The following is a 9,387-nucleotide window of genomic DNA, read 5'->3' as shown; positions in this document are numbered from 1 at the left end:
TGAAACTCGAACATTTATTTCTCTCTTAAGAAAATCATATGATGATTACCAGTACACCAAGATTCACCAAAATGCTTGATAATACAAACCCCAGAAGCAAGATAAGCCTTCAGTGGCTTAGCGGCAAGTCTGGAAGCTAATAACGCTAAAAATCGGGGTTTCGATACCCGTGTTGGGTAGAGTACAGATAGCCCATTGTGTAGTTTTGTGATTAAAAACAAACAAACAAAATAGCAAATCCAGAACAGATTACAACAAACAAATTGGAATTTATTATAAAGACGTAGTTTCTTTAAAAACTATATCTATGGTGTTTTATCGTTTTGTTATGTCATCATTTGAGATTAAATATATGTATTTTTTTGGGAATGAACATATTAGTATAGAAATTATCTTTAAAATGACGATAGTCGTATGTTTTGTCATGCGTAGTTGTAAACCATTGGTGTAAATCAAGGATGTCATGGTGGCGTTATTAAGCTTGTTAAATAGATTTGTTCAAAATTATGATATTCTAAGAAATATAAAGCCGATACAAAAGATTCATACTCTTTTTGAGAGTTGGTGATTGGTGCTCGGTCCATTCATCACCAGACTTTTTAGTTTGTTATTTCTCTCCTGTGAGAAAAATGCTGGCACCCTCTAGGGTGTTGATTCGAAGATGAGAAATCAACCAATGAAACTAGTGGCTAGCCGTTCATTTTCCGTGTCCACCATCGTATAAAGAAGTCAGCTTGCAGTTGTGGCGCCGATAATTAGGCTAAGAAGCCATCATGGAGCACCATGGGTCTACAGGGAACAATAATATGATCAGCACACCATAATACTTACGATGCCTCTCAATAGAAATCTCCGAATACGCGTCCCGTAAGTGTTGAATAAGTCTTTCTAGCGAATGCTTTCGGGGAAGAGGGAATTTTATTTATGAGCTTCTTTACTTCAAGCCAGCCACATAACTCCAACATACGACCCTCTGTACATCATTATAAGGTTTCTCTGTGTCGACAATACTTACTTTAAGTATGGATTTATTTAAAACTAGATACATCATATGGAACAATAATTTCATTTATCTCTATTGAAAATTCTTCGGCAGAATGTGATTTAGAATAAGATTATTTCCCTAAAGAATGTGATTCAGAATGCGATCATTTCCCTAAAGACTATAGTACGTTGCGTTGGATATGAAAATTGCATATCACTTAGAGGACTTATTTTGTTGTTGCATAAATACGATGTGTTCCATTTCATAATTCTTTTTTTTATTACAAATGTTGACAATTATACCTACGGATATATTCACTACGTGTATCTTATGCAAGCAAGGAATTTCTCTGAGGAAATTTGCTATGAACAGTTTTTAGAAAAACATAAAAAAATATATCTTATTAAAATTTCTGTACTATAAAGAAGAGGCAGCGTGGCTTTGTCCTTTGGAGTCATAGTCAGTTGATTATGAGTTCGAGGCTGGTTCTCATCATGCTTATATGTTCTTCAGTAAGACACTTTACTCCAATTGTTTCAGTCTACCCATCTGTCTGGTGGCTACAGCTATTAGCTATGGGTTGTCCTGCAATGGACAGGCATCCAGGAGAAGTGTGCCACCATTCTTGTCCGCTTTTACCAGTTAAGCAGAAGCTCAGCAATGGATTCTATATGTGACCTTGGCATAGGGGGATTTGACCATTGACCTATAACACATAAATTCATAAAAGTGCTGGAACCCTGAACCCTCTTAGAATCCATATGTTCATCGACGACCCGTTTTGTTAAGCCATAGTATACTTGAACAACGTAGCAATGAATTAAGAAATATAGAAAGAACAGCCGGTATCTTCTCACAAGTTGTTGAAGGTGAAAGAATATGTCTTAGACTTCAACTCACTTTCCGGCACCTAACCCTTTTTGAGCTCCTTCATCACCAATCCTAAGCTTGCAAAAGTCCTGATTATTATTACCACTTTAAAGAAAATTACTTGTTTTAGACAATTTATAAACTAAAAAAATTCTATTTGGGCATCTGCACTTAGATAGGGCTAGGCACCTCGTGCTCTTAATAAAACGCTATAACTTTATTTTTCAATGCTCTTCCGTGTCAGATATAACGACAAAAGTATAAAACATAAACAAGATGTAACTTGATGTTTGGAATGTTTAAATCTGAGGCGTTCATTGATTCTCTTTTACGTTTTTACCACTTATGAAATTTACAGTATCAAGTTTGTTTTATTTAACAACAAAGCTGCACAATGGGCTATCTGTACTTGCCCACCGCATGGATCGAATCACAAAAAGTTGGCTCTTAAATATTTTGCTGAGCTGCTGGGAAGCTAGAATATAAAAAAAAAATGCTGATACTCAGACAACTTTCCGTTCTGCTCACGAAGAAAATTAAAAAATCTAAATAAACTTTATGATATTTAAATATGGGAGTTCAATAGACTATTTCAAACACTGGAAATTTCAATAAAACCTTTTCAGAAGTTCAAAGAGATATAACTTCGAATACTTTATGGTATCTCATTTAGATAATCGTTTGTAGGGGAAAGGAAAAGCAAGTTAGGCGCTGTATTGTTGGCCTGAAAGGTCGGGTTTTGAACCTTTTGGAATACATTAAATCCGTAACAAATTTTCGCTGACTAAAACGTGTTGTAACTGTCAAGATGTCATGTTAATCGTGATAACGATTCTTCGCGTGAATTATAGCAGGCACGACCTCGAAATGTATAAAAGTTCTGGGAAAATCTATTTCTGCGATTGGCGTTCGTTAAGGATAAAACAGACATTCTTGCGAAAAGAAATAGGACAAGCAGATTTTCCGCATTAGTGCCCAGTAAAAGAAGTTTAAAAAACTAGTAGATTCATTGAAGTAATATATATACAAAACGACGTTTAAATTGTAAAGTAGAATCACTGAATTAATCTGTAGAAAAGGGAAAGATTGAAATTATAGAAGATTCAATGAAATAATGTTTTGAGAAATAAATTCCAAAATATACTAGATTAATAAGCTACTTTGGAAAATAAGTTTCAAAGAGCAGCAAACTTATAGAATTAATATATATAGGCAAAAAAGTTTTATAGAAAAAATATTAAATATTCCGATTTAACCCATTGACTGTGGCTGCTCTAAACGCGCGCGGAATTTTTGGAAGCCGTACATCGTATACGGCACATTCGCATTCAACTGCTGGAGGCGGACCGTACCCCGGCGAATTAGCAGTTAATGGGTTAATATGGCAGTAAAATATCAAAATAAATGTTTTAAAAAGTAAAATTACTGCGTTAACATCCAGGGAAGAATATATAATCCATATCATTAAGTCCTATTGAATAACTTAGGTAAAACCCAAGTTTACTTATGCAAGTCAAAGAACACTTCAGAATTCCCTTCTCAGAGATAAAAATTACTTCTTTTTTCTGAGTAAAATAAAGTTTATGTTTATGGTTTATATGGTTATCGTTTAAAGTATAAGAAAATTTACTTAATTAGTGTACTAAGGATAAAATTCATGAAATTAACGTAGCGATAGTGAAGTTTAATACACAAGAACGTGTGTGTATAATTAGTGTACAATAGATAATATTTGTAACAGAAACAAGAACACGTGTTTAGTTTACTGGATTAAGGATTAAAACCCTGCAGGTTAACGAAATTAGTATAGCAGGAGGATCCTTTAAAGGAATATTATTCTATCTGATTAATTTATTGGATCATTTTTTTTTACTCTTGGTGGGCAGAGCACATATAGCCCTTTACTGGGAATATTTATCATAATAAAAGCAACGTTTTGTGATTAGGTGACCAAAATAGTTAAAAAAGTTTTCCTGCGTTCATGTAATTAGTGTACACAGAGTGATATTTAGTGTATCAGAAATAAAGATAACAACTAAGCCCACCTGTGGCGCAGCAGTATGTCTGCGGACTTATACAGCTAAAAACCGGGTTTCGATACCTGTGGTAAGCAGAGCACAGATAGCTCTTTGTGTAGCTTTGTGCTTAATAACAAACATCAACAATTAAAACTAAAGTAGTTTCCCTTAATTACGCACAGTTATTTTGATTCATATTCTGGTTTCGACTGTAATAAAGTACTACTAGTTTTAGTGACTTTCGCATCTTAGTAGTGGTAATTAATAACTTTGAAATCAGGACAATGCGAAAATAAACTTTATGCTAAAATTTAATATGACACCAGAAGAATATGAAAACATTCTTCTTAATTTTCAAGTTCAGCTTTCTAGCCAGACGTGGCCCAGTAGTTAATGTGCTCAGACAATGAGGTTTCCGAGGGTTCATGGTTCACTTTCCTTTGCCATAAAACAAGCCCCACACTTTGGGTCTGTAGATGTGCTGAAAAGTACGAAGGTTAAGTCCCACTATTCGGTCAGAGAAGACAAGCTTAAGAATTGGCGATAGGTGCTGTTGAATAATTCAATGGTACTGTTAAATAATTCAGAATTAGGAGAGACTATGTTTAGATCGCCCTTGAGCTAAAGTAATAATAAGAAAGTTCAACTTTACAAGTCTGAACTGAAAGCGAGAAGTTTATGCTAATAATACTCAGTTTTGTTTGTTCTGAAAATGCGCGCGGAACTTACTGTCTAAATGTGCATGCGCACGCACTTTATTTCAACGGAAGTAAACAAAAGACGGATGTAAATATACTTTAGTAGATATTTTGTACAAGCTTATCAAAGTTTTTAAAAAGGTCTAGCGTTAGATCGTTGGAAAACATTATAAGTTTTTTAATGATAGTATTAAGTACTGAAAGGTTTAGCTCTAAATAAACTGAAGCATAAAACGTATACGAGTTACAGTGTTAATTTATCTTTTTTTATCGAATATAGACCGTACTTAATAAAGGCTTAACTAGTGTTAGGCCTACGGCAATTGGAGTTATAGACTGCGATGTCTGAAATTAGAATTATTTTGTTTTGTTCTAGAAATCCTCTATTTAAAGTGCTGTAGCAATAAAGATCCTAATTTGACCACGTTTTGCGGGTTTCTGCTAATATATACATAATAATAATAACCCCTTTCGATTTGACAGATATTTTGATTATAAAGTGGCACTAGCTGTTAATTTTTTATGGTAAACTAGGAAAGTTTAAACTATTTGAAAATGTTTTATGATAACTTAAACAAGTGGTAATCTTTTTTTACCAGATTAAGCGTTAAACAACAGGCGTCGTAAGTTTTAAAATATAGTAACATTTATGTTAAAGATGCCAAGATATATAAAATGAATTTGGAGTAAAACTAATTGGAAAAAGTTTAGAATCTTCCATGAGATTTAATCGGATGAATTATATTCCTGTAAATAATAAAATTTAGTAGATAAAGTATTTAATAAATTTAGTAATGGTTCAAAATCTTTTATGGAAATGCTAAAAAATAAACTTTAAATTTACCTAAAATTACAGGTTTAACAGGTCAAATATGTTGGAGAATATTAAACATTAAACATACTTGAAAGGTTAAAGTGGGATTTATAAAATTAAAAAACAAACACATAAAACACTGATTACGGGAACATAAGAGGTACATAAGAAATAATACAATAGAAAATTCGGCTATAACGAAACACGTATAAAAACACCACACACTATTCTATGGGACAAAACTACAATCTTAGCACAGCCTCATAATATTACAGCTTTAGATATACGAGGGTCATTGGAAATAATAACATTTTAAAAACTTAAATGACGGTTCTTATATTGAAATAAAAAATAACTTTACGAATGTAATACATAATAAAGTAAAAACAGTTGTAAAAACCTGCAGCATTTTAACAGCTAATGAACAAAGAAATCGTATATCTTCTCAGTTTAATTTACCTTGTTTTTATGCATTCCCTAAGGTACATAAATCGGAGTACTGTTCCGCCCTATTGTTGATAACGTAAGGTCATTAACACGTATAGGGCTAAGTTTATTGTTAAGAATTGTTCGTTTTTAACAAATTCACATATACACACAGTTAAAAATTCATCGGAATTTTTAGAAAAAGTTAAGAATATGCACATAATAGAAAGTTATAGACTAGTTTATTTTGATGTAGTATCATTATTTACAAATGTACCTGTAGAAGATGTGTTAAGTTGTTTTGAAAATAGATTACCAGTTAATAAGTTTTTTTTCACTGGTAGAATTACATGATATTATATATTTAACAAGGTTGTGTGTAACTAATAGTTATTTTAAGGAAGGAAATAACATTTACAAACAGAATAAAGCTTTGTCTATGGGGTCATCCTTATCACCTTTGTTAGCGGATATCTTCATGTTTGAGGTTAAAACTTGTGCGCTAAAAACATCGGTGAAAAACCCAAGGTTGATGACACGTTTCTGGTGTAACGGCATGATAATAACACGTTAATTGAGTTCGCGAAGTCTCTGAATATGATCAGCCCTACTATACAATTCACTTTAGAAGTTGAAGATGAGAGTTGCTTAAACTTTTTAGATATTTCTGTAAAAAGAGAGAGAAGCTGTCTGATTACTTCTGTATACAAAAAGCCATTCTCAGTTGCCATGCCGCCGCATGTGAGATCGTTTCTTCCATGAATTAAGGGATAAATGTGTTATATATAAAAGTGCATGTACTTGTGGTCTAAGTTATATTGGACAGAAACGTAGAGTAAAAGTACATCAAAATACGGGGGATAAATTAAAAACGGGTGAATCGGCTTTGGCAGAACATGTTACTGACTGGGATAATGTAAAAATACTTAAACAGGTAACGGAAAAAGATGAACTAAATATCAGAGAATCCTTAAAAATTGTGAAAACAAAATGAATAAATATATAGAGATTTAGGCCCAGGAGCCACGGAAGTAAACTTTTAGAAATCATTGTTGTAAATGGTGCCATTGTAAAAATATGCTAATCATACACGTAAATTAGATTTATAAAAAACTTCGTGTTTACTTCGTGATTAATTCCCTTGTAGATGGTGGAATTATTTCCACCGAAACATGTAGAGTTTTAAAGTTTCTTTTAACTTATATTTTTTTAAACTTTACAAATAAATTATTGTGCAAGTAAAAAAACGTTGATTTCTCGATTTATTAATTTTTACTTAAAATTTGACATGTACATCTTCCTGAAGTCACGAATATGTGTTTATTCTAAGAACGTAGAAGTTCAAGTAAAGATCAATATGCAATAATATGTCAACCACATTATAAAATATATCTCCAATATCCAGTGCCGTTTGTTCAATACTAGTATTCATCAGGTCGGCTAGCACACAATGTACATACAAACACGAATGAAATGGCTAGCTCACCGTGCGCGTATTTGACGAAGTATGGGGACAGTATTCGACTGATTAGTTAATCACATACAGTTTATGTGAAATTTGACAAAAACTATACTGTCATTATAAGTTTCACATCGTTTTATGACTTACAAATTAAAATATTTACAGACCCTGATTTATTTCATCTTCTGAAAATTAAAATATGTCATTCTGGAATAAGAAACTTGAGTTTATCATTTTTCCTCAAAATTAAAATAATGCAGGTCAATGTATACTTAATAAAGCTAGATAATCTGGAAATATTTTTCCTTCATTAAATAATATGCCACACGACTCTGTATACCTCGGAAATTGTGTCTTTCCTTCAAATAAATACTGTAAGAGATACATTTTTTGTAAATATCACTAACAACATATTTCATATAGTTACTAAACAGTAAATAATATTATTCGAACATTATATTGAAATAAAATGAAAAACAAAATAATGAATATTAGAGCCAATGGCAGAAAGTTTAAATTAATATCGTTAAGTTAAAGAAATGAAAACCAGTATTTTGCTTTTCCAGATGGTTTATCGATAATTTTTAAAATTCTTTAGTTGTTAATGTCTTAGGACAAAAGATTTTAGCTTCAGAGTTTATTCTCTCTATATGGCTTTCTCGTATGAGCGAGGTAAACAGATGCTTTCTGACCAAAGCAGAGTAGGCAGTTGCCTATGATCCCATGGCATCAAGGGGCTCACTGTGGTTACACTTTTGTTTAATAACCTTCTCAGATAATTCTTACTGGGAACAGTATTTTTAAAGCATTATATTTAGAAAAAGGTTGTTATATATATATATTCCTACCATTCATAGATACAATTAATACAATTACAGACATCAGTAATTATACAGATAATTAATATGTACACAGGTGGGAAATAATAATATTTATATCTACCCTGTCGTCACCTCCTGATGTCTCCCTGAAGCGGATAAAGTCTCTAATAGCACTTGCTCTTGGGATTGTCTGGGGCTGTTTTACATCGAAGAAATCTCGGTAAAGATTCCCAGTGAAGATTGTATTTACAACAAATTTGACTGATGGAATTCCCAGCAGGAGATCCACTGCCATTTACAACCATTCTATAGTATAATCTGACTAGCTCGTTTTCAGACGAACGGCAGGAGTTCATAAAGTTCATAAAACGCTTGTGCATTTGAAATTCTACGGGATGACCATCCACAATTCTAGGCAACAAGTCACAGTGAATGTCATATGGCACCATGAGAATGCGACGAATGCATTTCCGCCATGCGCAATAAAAACTTTCGATTGTCTTATGATCAAAATCCCAAAGATTCGATCCATATGAACACATACAATATGTTTTAAACAGACTGTATTGCACATCATATGAACAATGTGAAAATTTAGATAGTAACGAATTACATCTCTGCTACAATTCATTCACGCTTTTATGAATGAAATTTACTCTGTAGTTAAAGCTGATGTAATGACCAAGGTGTATAGCTGATTCGCTTAATGGAACCACCATGCTATAGAACAATATAGGCTGTTATACATTATCATTACTAACTGAAGTAGGACACCTGAATTTTAGAAACTGGCATTTTGCTGGATTGAACTTAATGTTAAGGTCCTTGCCTATTTCTTCGGCAATTTCCAACATATTCAATAACCCAGTTCTAGACGGAGCTAAATGGATAATGTCATCGGCGTAAGCGATTGCTCCTGGAAATGGATAGAATTTCAAAGAGAAAGAGAGAAAAAGAAGAAGACTTGTGGCTCATTATGGTCTTAATATGGATCTGCTTGTAACCAAAAAAGTATGAAAGTCTTGCTTGCCCTGGAGAAGTTTTTAGATACTTCCACTTTGAACCTATTTTTCCCAACATAGCTCCAGGAAGAAAAATCTAATACTTATACCTCATTTACAACTCATTACTATTAATAAAACTTACATTTTGGCTGTAATTTGTTTGTTTGTTTTGGAATTTCGCGCAAAGCTACACGAGGGCTATCTGCGCTAGCCGTCCCTAATTTAGCAGTGTAAGACTAGAGGGAAGGCAGCTAGTCATCACCACCCACCGCCAACTCTTGGGCTACTC

The sequence above is a fragment of the Limulus polyphemus genome, unplaced genomic scaffold (genome assembly GCF_000517525.1).
Source record: "Limulus polyphemus unplaced genomic scaffold, Limulus_polyphemus-2.1.2 Scaffold1259, whole genome shotgun sequence".
Taxonomy (NCBI): Eukaryota; Metazoa; Arthropoda; class Merostomata; order Xiphosura; family Limulidae; genus Limulus; species Limulus polyphemus.
This window is presented reverse-complemented; position numbering follows the sequence as displayed.